The 21259-nt window shown below is 34.3% G+C and overlaps 1 pseudogene across 1 annotated transcript; it reads right to left on the reverse strand.

Annotated features, from left to right (window-relative positions):
- Nucleotides 1-4735: 4735 nt before the first annotated feature.
- On the reverse strand, nucleotides 4736-19213 carry LOC117199531 (uncharacterized; annotated as a pseudogene). Its single transcript, XR_004480769.1, has 3 exons — nucleotides 19112-19213; nucleotides 5149-5447; nucleotides 4736-4805 (listed from the first exon to the last, which is right to left on the reverse strand). The product of XR_004480769.1 is annotated as an uncharacterized LOC117199531 (transcript).
- Nucleotides 19214-21259: the final 2046 nt, after the last annotated feature.

Genomic DNA, 21259 nt, shown 5'->3' on the forward strand with positions numbered 1-21259 from the left:
TGGTAAATTTAAGAAAATTGAAATTGTATCAAGTATCTTTTCTGACCACAACGCCATGAGACTAGATATCAATTACAGGAAAAGATCTGTAAAAAAATACAAACACATGGAGGCTAAACAATACACTACTTAATAACGAAGTGATCACTGAAGAAATCAAAGAGGAAATAAAAAAAATACCTAGAAACAAATGACAATGGAGACACAATGACCCAAAACCTACGGGATGCAGCAAAAACAGTTCTAAGAGGGAAGTTTATAGCAATACAAGCCCACCTTAAGAAGCAGGAAAAATCTCGAATAAACAACCTAAACTTGCACCTCAAGCAATTAGAGAAAGAAGAACAAAAACACCCCAAAGTTAGCAGAAGGAAAGAAATCATAAAAATCAGATCAGAAATAAATGAAAAAGAAATGAAGGAAACAATAGCAAAGATCAATAAAACTAAAAGCTGGTTCTTTGAGAAGATAAACAAAATAGATAAACCACTAGCCAGACTCATCAAGAAAAAAAGGGAGAAGACTCAAATCAATACAATTAGAAATGAAAAAGGAGAAGTAACAACTGACACTGCAGAAATAAAAAAGATCATGAGAGATTACTACAAGCAACTCTATGCCAATAAAATGGACAATCTGGAAGAAATGGACAAATTCTTAGAAATGCACAACCTGCCAAGACTGAATCAGGAAGAAATAGAAAATATGAACAGACCAATCACAAACACTGAAATTGAAACTGTGATTAAAAATCTTCCAACAAACAAAAGCCCAGGACCAGATGGCTTCACAGGCGAATTCTATCAAATATTTAGAGAAGAGCTAGCACCTATCCTTCTCAAACTCTTCCAAAATATAGCAGAGGGAGGAACACTCCCAAATTCCTTCTACGAGGCCACCATCACCTTGATACCAAAACCAGACAAGGATGTCACAAAGAAAGAAAACTACAGGCCAATATCACTGATGACCATAGATGCAAAAATCCTCAACAAAATACTAGCAAACAGAATCCAACAGCACATTAAAAGGATCATACACCATGATCAAGTGGGGTTTATTCCAGGAATGCAAGGATTCTTCAATATACACAAATCTATCAATGTGATAAACCATATTAACAAATTGAAGGAGAAAAACCATATGATCTTCTCAATAGATGCAGAGAAAGCTTTTGACAAAATTCAACACCCATTTATGATAAAAAAAAACACTGCAGAAAGTAGGCATAGAGGGAACTTTCCTCAACGTATTAAAGGCCATATATGACAAGCCCACAGCCAACATCATACTCAATGGTGAAAAACTGAAAGCATTTCCACTAAGATCAGGAACAAGACAAGGTTGCCCACTCTCACCACTCTTATTAAACATAGTTTTGGAAGTTTTAGCCACAGCAATCAGAGAAGAAAAGGAAATAAAAGGAATCCAAATCAGAAAAGAAGTAAAACTGTCACTGTTTGCAGATGACATGATACTATACATAGAGAATCCTAAAGATACTACCAGAAAACTACTAGAGCTAATCAATGAATTTGGTAAAGTGGCAGGATACAAAATTAATGCACAGAAATCTCTGGCATTCCTATATACTAGTGATGAAAAATCTGAAAGTGAAATCAAGAAAACACTCCCAATTACCACTGCAACAAAAAGAATAAAATATCTAGGAATAAACCTACCTAAGGAGACAAAAGACCTGTATGCAGAAAATTATAAGACAGTGATGGAAGAAATTAAAGATGATACAAATAGATGGAGAGATATACCATGTTCTTGGATTGGAAGAATCAACATTGTGAAAATGACTCTACTACCCAAAGCAATCTATAGATTCAATGCAATCCCTATCAAACTACCAATGTCATTTTTCACAGAACTAGAACAAAAAATCTCACAATTTGTATGGAAACACAAAAGACCCCAAATAGCCAAAGCAATCTTGAGAATGAAAAACGGAGCTGGAAGAATCAGGCTCCCTGACTTCAGACTATACTACAAAGCTACAGTAATCAAGACAGTATGGTACTGGCACAAAAACAGATAGATCAATGGAACAGGATAGAAAGCCCAGAGATAAACCCACGCACATATGGACACCTTATCTTTGATAAAGGTGGCAGGAATGTACAGTGGAGAAAGGACAGCCTCTTCAATAAGTGGTGCTGGGAAAACTGGACAGGTACATGTAAAAGTATGAGATTAGATCACTCCCTAACACCATACACAAAAATAAGCTCAAAATGGATTAAAGACCTAAATGTAAGGCCAGAAACTATCAAACTCTTAGAGGAAAACATAGGCAGAGCATTCTATGACATAAATCACAGCAAGATCCTTTTTGACCCACCTCCTAGAGAAATGGAAATAAAAACAAAAATAAACAAATGGGACCTAATGAAACTTCAAAGTTTTTGCACAGCAAAGGAAACCATAAACAAGACAAAAAGACAATCCTCAGAATGGGAGAAAATATTTGAAAATGAAGCAGCTGACAAAGGATTAATTTCCAAAATTTACAAGCAGCTCATGCAGCTCAATAACAAAAAAATAAACAACCCAATACAATAATGGGCAGAAGACCTAAATAGACATTTCTCCAAAGAAGATATACAGACTGCCAACAAACACATGAAAGAATGCTCAACATCATTAATCATTAGAGAAATGCAAATCAAAACTACAATGAGATATCATCTCACACCAGTCAGAATGGCCATCATCAAAAAATCTAGAAACAATAAATGCCGGAGAGGGTGTGGAGAAAAGGGAACACTCTTGCACTGCTGGTGGGAATGTGAATTGGTTCAGCCACTATGGAGAACAGTATGGAGGTTCCTTAAAAAACTAAAAATAGAACTACCATATAACCCAGCAATCCCACTACTGGGCATATACCCTGAGAAAACCATAATTCAAAAAGAGTCATGTACCAAAATGTTCATTGCAGCTCTATTTACAATAGCCCGGAGATGGAAATAACTTAAGTGTCCATTATCGGATGAATGGATACAGATGTCGCACATATATACAATGGAATATTACTCAGCCATAAAAAGAAATGAAATTGAGCTATTTGTAATGAGGTGGATAGACCTAGAGTCTGTTACACAGAGTGAAGTAAGTCAGAAAGAGAAAGACAAATACCGTATACTAACACATATATATGGAATTTAAGAAAAAAAATGTCATTAAGAACTTAGGGGTAAGAGAGGAATAAAGACACAGACCTACTGGAGAACGGACTTGAGGATATGGGGAGGGGGAAGGGTGAGCTGTGACAGGGCGAGAGAGAGGCATGGACATATATACACTAACAAACGTAAGGTAGATAGCTAGTGGGAAGCAGCCGCATGGCACAGGGATATCAGCTCGGTGCTTTGTGACCACCTGGAGGGGTGGGATAGGGAGGGTGGGAGGGAGGGAGACGCAAGAGGGAAGAGATATGAGAGCATGTGTGTATGTATAACTGATTCACTTTGTTATAAAGCAGAAACTAACACACCATTGTAAAGCAATTATACCCCAATAAAGATGTTAAAAATAAATAAATAAATAATTAATTTTAAGAATATATTTAAATTAAAAAAAAACTAATTTTTTAGGAGTTGATATTGTTCCAAATAGTTATGAATTTTCCTACCCAAATACCTATAACTATTTGACATTCAACCCAAACTAGAAATTCTCTCTCTAGGAATTGGAATTTGAAACTGTTAATCAGGGAAGCTGGGAGTGTGTGGGCTAATTTTCAGAATCAGCAGTGTTTCCATAGAGAAAATCCAAAAATTCCTATTATTGAGGTTCTTGTCTGGAGCTCTGCTCCTTAAATTCTGTTCCTTAAATTTGTCATTTCTACAATATCCTGCCAATCCTTTCCCTTGTTTGGCTTAAGCTAAAAACGATGGTTTCTATCACTTACTTCAAACAGAATCTAAATTATCGTAATGGGACTTTCATAAAACATTTCTAATAATACAAGCTTTAGTAGACCAGATGCTGCACTTGGTAGGAGGATTCCCTTCTACAAGATCCGTCCTACTATTAAGGAGATAGTGATTTTATTGAATATATTACGCTTATTTAAAATTGTTGACTGCAGAACATAGAGAAAAATGGAAAGTATTTTTAAAGCAGATGTAATGACAGAACAATAAAGTAGTGTTATTGAAACAATTACACTGAAAGAAGCCATTCAGTGGCTATATTCCCCACAACAAGGAATTCTTCCTGGCATATCATCTACAATCTTTACAGTATAGTCTAATCCAATTTTGCTTCTCAGTAGGAATTATAAGCAGGTGGTATCACTTACTGTTACAGAAGGACATAAAGTGTCCTCATATTCATCTCTAGATTACATAATTCCAAATGTAGAGTTGCTCTAGTTATTCTATATTTCCTCTTAAATGAAAATACTTACGATTTTTATATTTCTTAATTCATTCCCCATTAAAATTTCCTGGCTGCTTATTTGTTTAGGCTTTTTGAAAAGTCAGTATTACTAATTGTATTTTTAAAGATACAAAAAAAAAAAAACCCTGAAAATTAAGAAACATAAGAGGAAGTTTGGTTTAGAGGATTGGATTTGTTTTGCTTTCTAACATGCAGAATGATGCATTGCTTTGTTTCATCCTTACCCCAGATAAAAAGTGTAGTGAAGAATAGTTTTTTAGAAAAATAGTGAGAATTCATAAATACTCCTGTAAACTTTGTGCCTATATGAGTAAATGAATTATTTTTCAAATTTATATTTCACTTGCATTAAGTAGCAGAAGGAACTTTTGATGCAGATTTCAGAGGTCCTAAAAAGGACATAAAAAAATAAAAAGGACTCATCAATCTAAAAAATCTCATAAATTAAAAAAATCTATTAATTTCAACACATTTCTGATCAATCATAAAGACATATTATATTGAAGATTATGTCATATCTGAATGTTTACATATGCTATCAATTCTCTCTGGAAAACTCTCCCTAAACACCACAACATAACCCGTCTTTCCTCATTTATATCCTTTTTGTTTTAATTTTCAGATTAAATTATCATTTTTTGAAACAGATACATTTTAATAAATTCTCGTATTTGTAATAGGTCAGCTTTTTGTTTTTTTAACATACAATATAACAGCAGATCATTTTTTAACAGCAGATCATCCTCGTGGGCCAAGTGGTCGACCCAGACATCCAGGACACAGTCACATGTTCCGCGCAGCCTCTAAGCCTCTGGCTCTGACACCAGCAGGGTGAGCACGTTGCCCTCGCGCATGGGGCCTTTCACGTTTCCCATCAGTGAGCGGCTCCTGTCCTTCATGAATTCTATGCGCACCTGTGTGCACTGTCCCTGCGAACCGGTCCTGCGCAGCACCTTGGTGACCCTGGCGATGATGGGCTGAACACAGCTCGTGTCTGTGATGGCCTGGCAGCAGTTGGGTGGAGAGCTAGGCTAGCTTTTTGATACGTGCCTTCCCAATAGAAAATCTACTCCAAGAAGGGAGGATATGCCTATTTTGTTCAGTGTTAGAGCACCAGTTTCTAGCACAAGAATTTTATATTGTAAGTCATCAGCGTATAGTTCTCTAATACATTGAATTAAATCATGTTAACAAAAATAACAGCAAAAAATAAAATTATTTTCAGTAATATGAGTTGGAGGATTATGTTTCTTCTATTTCTTTCCTTAAAGAAAATGATTAAATTCATATGCACCACAACTAAATTAAATATATATTTTAAAACCTCTTTTGTACAAGTAAAAGTTTTGAGTTTTGAGTTAGAATGTCTCTTTTTAAAAAAATTTCAAGTGATTGAGAGTAAAAATTTATTGTAGTAACATATTCCTGAATTTTACTACATCATGAAAACTGTGACATTGAAGTCTTGTAAAGGATAAGAGGATATTTTTCCTAATTTATTTATCATTCTAACAATAATTTTGCACCTGCATCTGAAGTAAAACTATAGGAGGACATGATATTTGAGAACCAATTGGGAAAGAAGATATTTTAACCATAATTGTACACAATTAAAAGCAATAAATTCTGTCCTCTATTTATTTCAATTTTAATAGTTGATAATGCCAGTGGTGAATTTTTTAAAGATTAAAGTTCATATTTTTCCTTTCAATGTAGAAACAAAACAGCCTTTTGCTGTGTCAGTCACCTGGCATTTGACTATTCTTGGCAGTAAATATTACTTGACTATGAAAAGAAGAATGAATGAATGAGTGAGGTTAATACAGGAATAGTGGAAGCATTTACTATCTGTATTTTTAAAAAATTGGCAGTTTCTTCCGTACTTCCCTGTTACTTGGTATTTTCTCAAAATAAGGAAATATGGAAATAATATGCAAATCCAGCCCAATAAATGAACCAAAACTGCCAGTATCCACATCCTCCTAGAGTCCCTCCCTTTGAATCAGGGCTACTCTTATGTTATGGGTTGAATTATGTTTTCCACCCACCAGTTCAAATGTTAATGTTTTAACCCCCAGTATCTCAGAATGTGTCTTTATTTGGAGATAAGATCTTTACAGAGATAATTAAGTTAAAATGTGATCATTAGGCTGGGTTCTAATCCCATATGACTAGTGTCCTTTTAAAATGGGGAAATTTGAAGGAAAGATACACACTGGAAGAAAGCAGAGATCTACAAGCCAAGGGACTCCAAAGATTGCCAAAAACTACCAGAAGCAGAGAACAGATTCTTCCCACTGCCCTCAAGAGGAAGCAACCCAGCCAAGTTTATCAACCCACAGAGCCGTAAGATCTTATTAAAAAATTGTTTTAGGTCACTAAGTTTTTAAGGGTTTGTTATGTAGCAATAGATACGTGGGATACTACAGTTCTTCAGTTATTTTTGAGTTTTGGTGATTCTCAAAGTGTTCTCACCAGATCAGCAGCATGTATATCACCAAGAACTTTTTAAAAGTGCAAATTCTCAGGCCTGAATCATAAAATTCAGGGCTAATTCTCCACAGTTTATGTTTAAACAGACCAAAGGTGATTCTGATGCACATGCCAGTTTGAGAAGCACTTTAAATGCTTTCTCAATAAATCCTCTCTACACTTTAACTTTATGGAGACTAACTGCAGGCAAGAAATAGACTTTAACGTGGCCTACAGGTACTTGTCTCAGCTGCCCAGTACCTGCCTTTCAGTGCCCCCCACTGCTAAATCTTGCCATGAGTCAAATGCTCCAGCCGGGCTTCCTTCAGCCCGTTTCCTACATGTTCTGCTCCCCACAAGTCCATGCAAAAGCCACTGCCTCCTCTGAATTTCTTTTCATTTTTCTTTTCCACTCTTCTTATTAACCTTTATATCTCAGCTAAACTTTACTTCCTCATGGGAGACTTTGCTGAGTTTCTTGACTAGGCCAACTTTCCTGTTAATAGGACTTCAGTGTGCTATGTACCTGTTTTGTAAATCACGTCACAGTTGAAACTGTACACGTGTTTGTGTAATCATTTAGCATTATGCCTCTTCCCACAATAGACTGTAAACTCTATTAGAGTAGGAATATTATTAGTGAAACAGTGTGCAAGATGACGAGTAGGAAACTGATTTTTCAACAGAGTGTAATATTTGTGTAAACTCTTCTTAGGACACTTTGTACGGGCATATATAATTAGCCAGTAATCTTATTTAATACAGCTTTGGAAATGACAGTGATAAGGTTAGTCTGCAAGTTTTAGTTTAAAGCAAAATTTATTTTTGTCTCTATTTTATGCTTATCACACCTTTTCCAAAAGCAATGAAACCTGTTCAAACATGGAATGTATTTTGAACCTTCAAGCTGACATCTTTCTAATTACAAAGTAACAATATTTTACAAGAAGGGTGCTTTAAAAATTTTTGAGGAGGGTTCTTCCTATGTTTTCCTCTAAGAGTTTTATAGGATCCAGTCTTATATTTAGGTCTTTAATCCATTTTGAGTTTAATTTTGTGTATGATGTAAGAGAATATCCTAGACTCATTCTTTTACATGCAGCTGTCCAGTTTTCCCAGCACCACTTATTGAAGAGACCGTTTTTTCTCCATTGTATATTCTTGCCTTCTTTGTCATTGATTAATTGACCATAGGTGTGTGTGGGGTTTTTTTTCGCCTCTGGGCTTTCTATCTTGTTCTATTGATGTATAAGTCTGTATTTGTACAAGTACCATACTGTTTTGATTACTGGAGCTTTATAGTATAGTCTGAAGTCAGGGCGCTTGATTCTTCCAGCTTTGTTTTTCTTTCTCCAGATTGCTTTGGCTATTCGAGGTTTTTGTGTTTCCAAACAAATTTTAAGATTTTTGTTTTAGAACCACAAAAAACGCCATTGGCAATTTGATAGAGATCACATTGAATCTGTATATTGCCATAAATTGCAGCAATATATCTTTTTGAATCCTCCCTCCTATAGTAATTAAAATAAAAACCAAAATAAACAAATGGGACCAAATTAAACTTAAAGCTTTTGAACAGCAAAGGAAACCATAAACAACAACAAAAAAGATAACCCTCAGAATGGGAGAAAATATTTGCAAATGATGAAATCGACTAGGAATTAATCTGCAAAACATACAAACAGCTCATGCAGCTCAATATAAAAAAAAACACAACCCAGTCAAAAAAATGGGCAGAAGATCTAAATAGACATCTCTCCAAAGAAGATGTACAGATGGCCAAAAAACCCATGAAAAGATGCTCAACATCACTAATTATTAGAGAAATGCAAATCAAAACTACAATGAGTTATCACCTCACGGCAGTCAGAATGGCTGTCATCAAAAAGTCTACAAACAATAAATGCTGGAGAGGGTGTGGAGAAAAGAGAACCCTCTTGTACTGTTGGTGGGAATGTAAATTGATACAGCCACTATGGAGAACAGTATGGAGGTTTCTTAGAAAACTAAAAATAGTTTTAGTGTTCATTGCAGCACTATTTACAATAGCCAAGACATGGAGCTACCTAAATGTCCATCGATGGATGAATGGATAAAGAAGGTGTGGTACATATACACAATGGAATATTACTCAGCCATAAAAATGAACAAAAGTGGGTCATTTATAGAGATGTGGATGGACCTAGAGAGTGTCATACAGAGTGAAGTAAGTCAGAAAGAGAAAAACATATATTGTATATTAACACATATATGTGGAATCTAGAAAAATGGTATAGATGATCTTATCTGCAAAACAGAATTAGACACAGACATAGAGAACAAAGGTATGGATACCAAGGGGGAAAGTGGGGTTGGGAGGAATTGGGATATTGGGGTTGACATATATACACTATTGATACTATGTATAAAAGTGATAACAAATGAGAACATATTGTATAGTACAGGGAATTTTACTTAATGCACTGCTGTGACCTAAATCGGAAGGAAATCCAACAAAGAGGGGATATACATATATGTATAGCTGATTCATTTTGTTGTACAGTAGAAACTAACACAACATTGTAAAGCAACTATACTCTGATAAAGATTAATTTAAAAAAATGCGTACAGACTTTTAGCTATAAGATGAATAAGATCGGAGCAGCTAATGTATAACATGGTGACTATAGTTGATAATGCTGTATTGTATAAGTGAAATTTGCAAAGAGAGGAGAATTTGAATGTTCTCATCAAAAAAAAAAAAGAAGATAAATATGTGAGGTGATGGATGTGAGGAACGGAGAAAGAAGATGTGGTACATATATACAGTGGAATATTACTCAGCCATAAAAAAGAATGAAATAATACCATTTGCAGCAAAATGGATGGACCTAGAGATTATCATACTAAGTGAAGTAAATCAGACAAAGATAAATATCATATGGTATCACTTACAGGTGGAATCTAAAAAATGATACAAATGAACTTATTTACAAAACAGAAACAGACTCATAGAGTTAGAAAACAAACTTATGGTTACCAAAGGGGAAAGGTGGGGTGGGAGGATAAATTAGGATGTTGGGATTAACCAACACTACTAAGTATAAATTATATAATCAACAAGGGCCTACCGTATAGCACAGAGAACTCTACTCAATACTCTGTAATAACCTATATGGGAAAAGAATCTGAAAAAGAATAGATATATGTACATGTATAACTGAATCACTTTGCTGTACACCTGAAACTAACACAATATTGTAAATCAACTATACTCCAATATAAAATAAAAATTTAAAAATATATATGGAAGGCAAAATAGGAAATTAAAAAAGCTTAGAGATTTATCCATATTGATTTACCCATACAGATATATTTCTTCTCATTCTTTTTAATGGCTGCATAGTTCTACACTGTATGGCATAACTTATTAAATTGATTCCTTATAGATGGATTAAATAATATTTGAGGATTTTTATTTAATAATAACTACATTTGCATGCTTTATGCTTTATACACAAATTTTATAATTATGTTAAGATAATTATATAGCACATATTTGAGTAACAATTATTTTCAGGGGTTATTTTCAACATTTTTAATAATTGGTATGCTATAGACAACAAGAAATCAGAATGGACACCTGACGTCATGCCCCAGCAAGTCCAAGAAGACACGCTATACCAAGCATGGATTTTTCTTCCCAGATTGCAGGTTCAGGGTGGTCTGGGCCCATTCAGGGGAGGGGTCAAAGTGACCTGCTGAAACAGAGTCTTGAGAAGGATGTGCTCAGAACAGTGACAATATTTGTTCACACTGGCCATTGGTAGCCCTTCAGCCTAGTTCTGTGAACTTCAGGAGTGAGTTAAGACAAGAACACATTTCCTGCCATGAAAGAGGTTAGTTCCTCAGCCACACATAACTCCTTAGGAGGCTGGAGGATGTAGACTCTAGTTGGTCAGCCTCTGCCAGAAAAAAGTAGACACAGTATGTGGGCATAGAACAGTAGTCCCTAACCCCCTAAAATTGGTCTGCAATAGAGCAGATCCTCAACAAATTGTTTAATGAATACACAATATTTCTAAGAAATATACTCAAATTTCAGACATTGTGGGGAGAAATTTTTTTGTAAGAAATGTATATGTACTCAAAAACTAATTTTTGTTTATATTAATAGAGGCATTTTTTGAAGAAAGTTTTCAAAATACAAATCTATTTCTCTCTAATCACATGTTTTGTCTTAATATTCATCACTTTGGTTTACTTAATTCCATTTGATATCTATTGTTGGTGTGGACAAATATAAGATGACAATGTCTTCCTCAAAACCAAACATTCAGAGATAGATGATGAAGAGATAGATGATGAAGGGGAGGAAAAGGTATATGTTGATAATGCTTTGACACAAAGCATCCCTGTTTGATAGTATAGTAAAAGCACAATTCCTTCAGATGGGCCATTCTTGTTACTTGTTTTGATGGTTTAAAAAGACTCAACCATATAATGTATGTTCTACTTAAGATTAAGCAGGTTTAGTTTTAGCATAAGATACATTTCTTTAGCTATACTTATCAAGTCAACTAAGGTTTATGAATTCCACCAAGAAAGCAAGGTTTTGGGAGGTAGGAAGTAAACTGTGATCTCAAGTCTTATTCCTTGAGATTCTGAGGGTGTGAGGAAACACAGGAAGAAGAACCTGATATAGAAAGACATTTTACCAATTATTTTTTTCTTGTTCTCTACAATCATATATTTAATATCATTTATTTGTTGGCAAAACATTGCTTAGAAACTTGTTCTAAAATAATGAAAGGTAACTTACAATTATGCACACACTGTAACAATGTGAAATGTAATTAGAAGAAGAAAGCAAAAGAAAAAAGTTTAGGAAAAGAAGATGAAGTCTGGAATGTTTGATACATAAGTTACATAATACAGGGTGATCTGTACTTAATAACAATGGGTCACAAAGGGAATAAAGAACTACGTAACATCCAACATGACAAAGAAAATCAAACTATAAGAATGAAAATTTCCATAATTTTGCTAGAAAATAGTAATGATCAAGGTGATGTTATTTTTACTATAAGATTCTGTGCTGTGAAATGTTATGCTTTGCCCATTACTAGCTGTGATATTTTTCCTGAATGACTAAATAAATGAACCAACAATAAGTACTGAGAATGAAATTAATTTCATTAATTTCTAATTAAATGTTATATTTTAAATGGACATGTAACTCATCTTTGATATTTAGTAAATTTATTTTGTAGTGATACTTTGATTATTCAAATGAAATAAGTTAAAGTTATTTTCTTTTATCAAATTATAATAATTGTAAAAGTCTTGTATTGGTTTAAATTCATGCTATAAAATAGTCATGCTTTATGTTTGAAGTTCTATGATAATCTATGGTATATGACGTTCCGGGGGGAGAATAGGGTATGATGTTTAATCAGATTTGCCCTTAGTCATTGGCCTCAATAAACCAGAAAGATTCCTAATTTCCCAGTTATTTTCAGAGTCATAAAAAATACAAATATATTGAGGAACAGTCATCAGGCCCTAGTCATTTTCGGATATGATACCTCAGGGATGAAAGCCCAGTTACTAACATGAGCTCATTTTTATACTATGGTTGAAATAGTCAAAGACATCTGCATAACACATATCATGTTTTTAATATACTTTCATTCATCTGCTTGATTTTATTTTTCCTCCCCTGATAGATTTCCCAGTTGTTTGTTGATTTGTCTTTTTTGTACTCATTTCCTAAAGTGGTCTTTTTAAAATTATACTGTCCCCTTAATGCCATAATATTATAATTATCTTCATTAACTCAATCTCTCCGTCAACTTGCTTGTGTTTATGAAGTTCGGCTACTAAAAACCCATTTACTAACAGTGAGTTACAACTGTGCCTAGGAACAACTACTTATTTCTCAGAATGTAAGCTCTTTGGTTTTATTCAGGATGAAGAAAATTATATGGAACAAGAAAAACTTTGTCCATGTAGCATTTTGCCTTTTGTCACTATTTCTTTTATTTTTTACATTGTTTAGTCTGCAAACTAATAAACCTATAGTTATATACTATTTACTTTGGGTAATATCTTAAAGTTAGATTTAAGTTCCTCAAGAAATGACCTCCTCCACATTTATTTATTCACTCAAGATTTATTGACTGCAAATCACCTGTCAAAACTATGTTAAGTGCTTTGAGAACTACAAATAAGCTGTGAGTTTCAAATAAAAGTGGCTTCAGGGTACTTTTAAACAGTGGATAAATAAGAGAATTTAAGAAAAGATATGATTTTATATTGTTGCATTCTTGAAGAATCTAATACTGTAAATACTTTTACATTTCTTACAAACTGTTCTTTATTTTAAAAAATTCAATTTTCTTAACTGCATAAATTTAGATGAAGGGTATTTACATTCTATCAATAATTCCAGCAAAGTAAGGATGAAATCTTCTATAGCTGGAATGACATTGAATTTAGTGTCTAAATGAGTACGGTTTGAGACTGAAAAGAACATTATTGATAATTTTGCCAAAAGCGGGCTTGAATTGGACTGCTCACAGCAAATCTGTACTTGTAGTCTGTATAAGTGGAGTATTTTCAGAGCTGGAATAGGGATTTTTAATTAGCTTTGTCTGATTCTAACCAACACAAGACATACAGCAAAAGAGATACATAAAAACAAACAACAGTGAAGACAAAATTATGTAGCTTTCATTTTGAAGTAAGTCAGGTGAAGGAGAGAAACAGAATAAAAGCCATTTTATAGAACTTAGAAGGAATGCAGTCATATCTTGTCCTGGAGGATTCTAGGTACCACAGCCCACTTCCTATTTTTGCTGTCATTAAAATGGAAAGCTTGGACTTCTATGACTCATGGACCTCTTTCAGTCATCAATTATTCACCAGAAAATGAGGGTTATTCCTCTTTTGTTTATAGATTGTTTGTAAATCTCTTGATCCTAGAATGTCTGTAAAATGTTCAGATTTCTCAGTGTTAATTCCATGAAAACTTTTTTGGCATGGGATTTGTGTGTGTGTGTGTGTGTGTGTGTGGTACGTGGGCCTCTCACTGTTGTGGCCTCTCCCGTTGCGGAGCACAGGCTCCGGACGTGCAGGCTCAGTGGCCATGGCTCACGAGCCCAGCCGCTCTGCAGCATGTGGGATCTTCCCAGACCAGGGCACGAACCGGTGTCCCCTGCATTGGCAGGCGGACTCTCAACCACTTTGCCACCAGGGAAGCCCCCATGAAAACTTTTTTGTCTTCCTCCTCACCAAGGGATGAAATGGCTTCCTTCCAGCTCTCATGGCCAAGGGAAAACGCTTCCTAAACCACTCTGCCACACCCTATCCCACATCATAGCACAAGCTCTATTTTATTTTCTGAAGTCATATTGTATTTTCTCCTTGGTAATAACCAGTAGATAAATTGATATTATTGATTTAATTTGATGTTTGTTTATTGATTCTTTTGTTTCTCTAAAATGTAAGCTATATGAGGGCTGGGGTTTTATCTGTCATTACTTTGTCCCTAGTGACTAGGAGAATGCCTGGAATAATAGATGCTCAACAAATATTTGTAGGTTTAATAAAATATTTGTTTCTAAAATGAAACAATATTGAAAAGTTCACCAACTCAGTTGGTTTTGGAAAATTTTGTAAACCAAAGATTTTGACCAGAATACAGATGGGAAACAGGAGCCAAAGTTACTTTTACCAATCAAATATGTCATAGCTAGAAAATACTGGAGCATTAAAACTGGCCAGTAATGTACTTGTTTTAAAAGAAAAAAATGAAATATAACAGATACATCTGTAAATTAGGCAATTTTAATGACTATTAAAAGCACACTTGCTGTTTGTGAAAATCTGAAAATAGTGTATATATATATATATAATGCTGATTTCTGAATGAGAACAAACAAAATTAAATGTAAATCTTAATTTACATAAATGACAAACATTATTAGGATCAAGGTGTTTTGATAGATAGTCCCACCCAAATATACTATGTATGTATGTATCTCATTTAATATATTTTATAAATATTGAGATGAGTTTCACCAGCACTAATTTTAGACACACTGCATGTCTTTCTTCAGTCATGCATGTCATATGTTAGACATGCAATACAACTAAATTCTAGAAAGTCAGAGTAAAGAACACAGAGGTGTATAATGCTTATTAATGTGAACACAATGCTAGCAGGCATTCTCAACATACATTGATATTGTGCATTTATGCCTCAGCATCAGAATTATAAAAGTTATGTTTAATAGCATATCATCTTCTATCTTTATTCCATGCCTTACTGTTTGTGCAGCATTATGATTCTCACATAATATCATATCATTTCTTATTTTATTTTGACAGAAAGAACTAAAGCGATGAGATGATTCCCCATACAAGACATCATGAGTAAAGCAATGTATCCTTCAAATCAAATATTGTCTAACATTTAGTCTCTTCATAGTGAGTTTAAAGTTGGTATTTATAACTTTGTCTGTCTTCCAAAAATGGTTTTATTTTATTCATTGATCATAAGAGGAAAATAAAAAAGAAAGTATAAAGGAATACCTAACACCATATACAAAAATAAACTCAAAATGGATTAAAGACCTAAATGTAAGACCAGACACTATGAAACTCCTAGAGGAAAACATAGATGGAACACTCCTTGACATAAATCATAGCACTGTTTTTTTGATCTATCTCCTAAAACAAAGGAAATAAAAGCAAAAATAAACAAAGGGGACCTAATTAAACTTAAAAGCTTTTGCACATCAAAGGAAACCATCAACAAAATGAAAAGACAACCTACTGAATGGGAGAAAATATTTGCAAATGGTATGACTGATAAGGGGTTAACATCCAACATATATAAACAGCTCATAGAACTCAACATCAAAAAACCAAACAACCTGATTAAAAGAGGGGCAGAAGAACTGAATAAACATTTTTCCAAAGAGGAAATGCAGATGGCCAACAGGAACACGAAAAGATGCTCAACATCGCTAATCATCAGGAAAATGCAAATCAGAACCGCAATGAGATATCACCTCACACTTGTCAGAATGGCTGTCATCAAAAAGAACACAAATAACAAATGTCAGTGATGATGTGGAGAAAGGCAAACCCTCGTACACTGTTGGTGGGAATGTAAATTGGTGCAGCCACTGTGGAAAACAGTATGGAGGTTTCTCAAAAAACTAAAAATAGAACTACCACAGGACATAGCAATTCCACTCCTGGGTATATATCTGAAGAAGACACAAAAACTCAAATTCTAAAAGATATAGGCACCCTAGTGTTCATAGCAGCATTATTTACAATTGCCAAGATACGGAAGCAACCTAAGCATCCATCAATAGATGGGTGGATAAAGACATGGTATATATATACTACTCAGCCATAGAAAAGGATGAAATTTTGCATTTGCAGCCACATGGATGGACTTAGAGGACATTATGCTAAGTGAAATAAGTCAGACAGAGAAAGACAAACACTGTATGATATTATTTGTATGTGAAATCTAAAAAATACAACAAACCAGTGAATATAATAAAACAAAGCTGACTCACAGATATAGACAACAAACTAGTGGTTACCAGTGGGGAGAAGCAAGGTGGGAGGGGCAATATAGGGGTAGGGGAGTAAGAGGTACTGACTACTAAATAAGCTACAAAGGCATTTTGTACAACATGGGTATTATAGTAAATATTTTATAATAAGTATAAATGGAGTATAATCTTTAAAAATTTTGAATCACTATAAGGTATACCTGTAAATTACATAATACTGTATATCAACTATACTTTAGTAAAAAATAAAAATTTTTTTTAAAGTCAAACCAACAGTAAAAAAAAAAGGTGTAAAGGAATAGCACATATGAACTTTACGTTCTGTTAACAACATTATGCATTTTTATTATTGTTATCCTCTGAAATATTAAGCTGAAATTAAAAATTTACATAAAAGTGAATAATTTTAAAATTTTCAGAGAAGTATCAATATTTCTGAATACTAATCCTGAAGGAAGCTTTCCCTTCCTCATGCAAAACAGCCTTCATAGTTGTTTACAACCATAAACACTTTACTCATTACTTTTTCATAACTAGTTTTCTCATCTATAAAGTGGGACTAGCAATATCTCTTGGCCCTAGAGATTGGTTTGGGTTTGTATAGGGTATAACTCAAGGATCTTTAGATCTTTTGCTGGGAAAATTAGAATACCAATGCTTTCTTTTCTTCTAGACTTAGTGGAATATAAATATGAGAATTGGAAATGTCCAAATAATACATGAATTTGAAACCATGGGGGAAGTGCATAGAGCTTCAGAACAGACAGGGACTAGATAGGCTCTGCTTGTCTTCTCGCCAGCAGTGTGGGATTTACTCCCATTCCTGTAAGTTAGGTTTCCAGAAACTATGTCCTTTGCTGAAGTGTCCATGGTCCTGTGATCTTACCGCTGCTGTCCTAATTACTGTTCTGCTCTATCCTTTTGAACTTAACCCCACCTCCTTCCCTGATACTTTTCCCCTTCAACACAAGCATACTGTGTAGTTGGCACTGCTATTATGTAGATTACTGTCAATCTTTTCTGAGAGATCAGGCTGGAATACAATTTTCATGCCATGTTCTCTATAAAATCTAAAATTGTGTGTATCAGAGAATTTAATGAGAATCCAAACTCCCTTATGACGATTTTCACTAAATTCATAAATCTTTGTTATTTTAACTCTTAAATATAAAAACAAAATTGACTAGCTTCTAATTATGTGACAGTCTGGGACAGAATTAAAAGCAGAGTCTCTGCCAACAAGCATGTCTTCCTTCATTCCACCATCATTTGCTGTTTGGAATCAAAGTTGGCCAAAAGCATGACCATGCATCCTCTTGAGAGAGACAAAGGAGACTGGTAAATGAATGAAAGGTGAGATTAGGCTTTAAATTTGAGTTTCTTTCATATTGTAACCATAGCTCAGGAAAAGAAGTAAAGGTCACTGCTCGAGTTCCCAATTCAAGGTAAGCATCTTCCCCACAGAGTTGGAAGTGCTTTGGGTAATATCAGATCCCTTTCCAATCCCCAAGCCTACTATCTCCAGCCGTGAACTAAAAACACAGAGTGCAAATAACACAGAAAGAGAAGACAGAAAAGAGAGTTCCAGGTTGCCACGGGGCCCTGCTCTGTTTACATCTGGAATGAAATTCCCATCGCTAGAGGCACTTCTCTGAATCGAGGTGAAATAATTATCTCCAGAAAATTGCTATTAAAATATACAAATGGTTCAGCCCTCATTAACACACTGTCACAGTTTACATTATCAAATTTAAAAAAATGGTGCTCTCAGCGTTCTGCAAATAAAAGAAAAAAATGTCTGTTTTGCTTGAGGAAATTGAAAATATCCCAAACACGGTGCTGCATGGAAATGGAAGGTCTACAAAGGACTCCACGGTGAAGGCTGACCTTCTGAGGGTTGTGATTGAAGTTTGAGGAACGAAGGTGCCTGAGGTAAGCAGACTTCAGTGAGTCTGCATGCAATTCTGATTTGTTTCCCTACAGTTTCACCTGGGGTTGTTTCTGACACAGTGATGCTTAGGATGTGCCAGGATGTATAAAATGTCTCCTTCTGTATTTAAGGGGCTTGAGGAAGGAGATTAGATCTGCAGACTTTACTATGCTGTGAAACTGCTACATTAATTTTGAAATTTTCTGATAGCATAGTTGGCTAAACCTTGAAATAAGCTTTCAGAAAACATTACAAAATATGCTTTTTTCCAAAAGTTTCATTTTATTAAAAAATCAGAAACAACGACTCTATTTATAGGTCTTCCTGAAGGCAACAGATAAGATTAACAACATTTCAAGATTCTTTCTCTCTTTAAAATGATTTCATTAGATTTTGTAAACTTGAAGATATACATATATATTCTGTGTGTGTGTGTGTGTGTGTGTGTGTGTGTGTGTGTGTATATATATATATATATCAATGTAAAATAAACTAAGAATATCTGCTTAAAAGAATTCTTTGCAATCATCTAAATCTGAGGTTAAAGTTTAAGAACAGCCCAGGCATTTCTTTGGACCAGTAGAATCATAACCATTATAAAAATCCATCCCAGTTGAAATTTTGTTTCAACGTGTAATGCAGTAATATACCCAGACTATTTGAAGGTGTCTAAGGGAGATTGGATGAATTTATATTTTTCATTTTAACCTACCTGTGTTGGAGAATCTCTGGTAATTAGAGCAATTACCGAGCTTGTGCCTTTGAGGTCATTCTTCACAGGTGACAGTGGAAGAAACAGTACATTATATCGCATTTACCTAATTATGCTGGGTGTCAATTATACAGACTATTAAAATACAATTTTTATACTTGGGGTTCTTTATCTATTTATTTCCTGCCTTTTCATTGTCTTTCTTATTTAGAGATATAATAATAATGCTGGGGCTATGGCTAAAGTCATATTTTACTGTTTTCATTTCCTTTTGATCTTGAATTGTTTACAATATGATTAAATAAAAATCAACAATTTGTATCAATGTTATCATCACAACCCTTTAATTATGTGAGATTCCACATGAATTATTTAATGCTGAGATAAGAATGTTAAATATTGTACCAGGGCGGGAGAGTGCACATTTTGAGGAGAAAAATATTTCTATACCTCTCAAATTCCTAAATTTTAAAGCTTTTCCTGATTCTCTTTTTCCCCTGTGTGAACAATTATGTAAAAATATGGTTAAATTCTAGATTCAAGTATAACATACAGCATTTAGGATTTCTAGGTCATAATCCCATTATTAAATGTTTCCACTGCAATAGAAAGGATTTACATCACAATCCAAGTCTACATGAAGAAATTATAACTAAGTGCCACTAGTATCTGGTCCTAAACTCTCCAGTTACCCATTTGATAAGATATTAATTAATGCTTTAAGAGTTGAACAACTAATGCTTTTGGATGAAAACAAAAAATTAGCATCAACACTACACTGAACCAAAGAGATTATTTTGAGGAAATGACAAAGAGATTCTACAAATTATTTGAAAAAGTCATACTGTTCACAGTAACTTAGTGAATGAGAAAAATAAACAAGTTTCAGAGATACATGTGCCTTTTCTCTTTTTTTTTTTTTTAGGTCATTTAAATGGATATTACCATGTTAGCCAAAAAAACAAAATTTTTTTTTTTTTGTAAAGTATACAATCAAGAAAAAGTCTGGCTATGGGCAAACATAATACCTGGGTATCTCCCATTTTATTATTTGTGCTGAATTATCTTCGTACTGTGCCAAAACATACTAATACAATAAGTTTAAATTTAAGCAGTGATTATACGTACAACTTTGTCAGTTTTAATAAAGACCAATCTCCAGAGTAACTGGCAATTCAACATGCACCTGTTGAAAATAGCTACAGTGGAGCTGTCATAGTCCATTCCAGCTGCTATAACAAAAATACCATAGACTCAAAGAATAAATTCTGGAGTCTGGGAAGTCCAAGATCAAGGTGTAGGCAGATTCAGTGTCTGGTGGAGGCCCACTTCCTGGTTCATAGATGGCCATCTTCCCCCTGAGTTCTCATTTGGCAGAAAGGGCAAGGGAGCACTCTGGGGCCTCTTTCATAAGGATACTAACCCATTCATAGGGCTTTATCCTTATGACTTAATTACCCCCCAAAGTCTTCACCTCCTAACACTATCACATTGGGGTTTAGGTTTCAACATATGAATTTGGGGGGAAGAGAAAGATTCAGCCTATAGCAGGAGCTGCCTACCTGGTGGTGCTACTTGTTACTACCTGTGCTATTTGTTACATCTTACCTTACCTCCTATTGTCAGATCAGAATCGTGTATCTCCTTAAGAATATTTGACATTGATTTTTTTAAAGATTTTGTTAATTTGCAAATTAATCAATATATTATACCATTACCAGAATTATCTGATATTCAGTTATCTAAACTGAAAATGGTAAATGAGTCTAACTTAGTTCTTCTCACCTATGACAATTTAAACTGTAAAATACAAAGAATCTCATTTCATAAAGGCAGAGAAGTCACCCTAATATTCTAAAAATTAGTGTAGTTGTAAGATGTCAGCATTTTGATCTCTGTTCACCAGTGGGACCAGGCTCATCTGATCTGTGTCTTGCAGATAAATTTAATTAAAGAGTTTGATATGTTGTGATTAAGTGATGTGCACTCTTAAGACTAGATGAAGTATAGCGCTAAAATTATTTTATAAGTGGAGAAGGTTAACAAAAATGTAGGAAATTAAAGAACATTATGTTCTAAAACTCTTTTCAAAATCATAGGTTTGATATTTAAATAGGGAAAGTTAGGGACAGGTTGGAAGGTCATTTA

The sequence above is a fragment of the Orcinus orca genome, chromosome 4 (assembly GCF_937001465.1).
Source record: "Orcinus orca chromosome 4, mOrcOrc1.1, whole genome shotgun sequence".
Lineage (NCBI taxonomy): Eukaryota > Metazoa > Chordata > Mammalia > Artiodactyla > Delphinidae > Orcinus > Orcinus orca.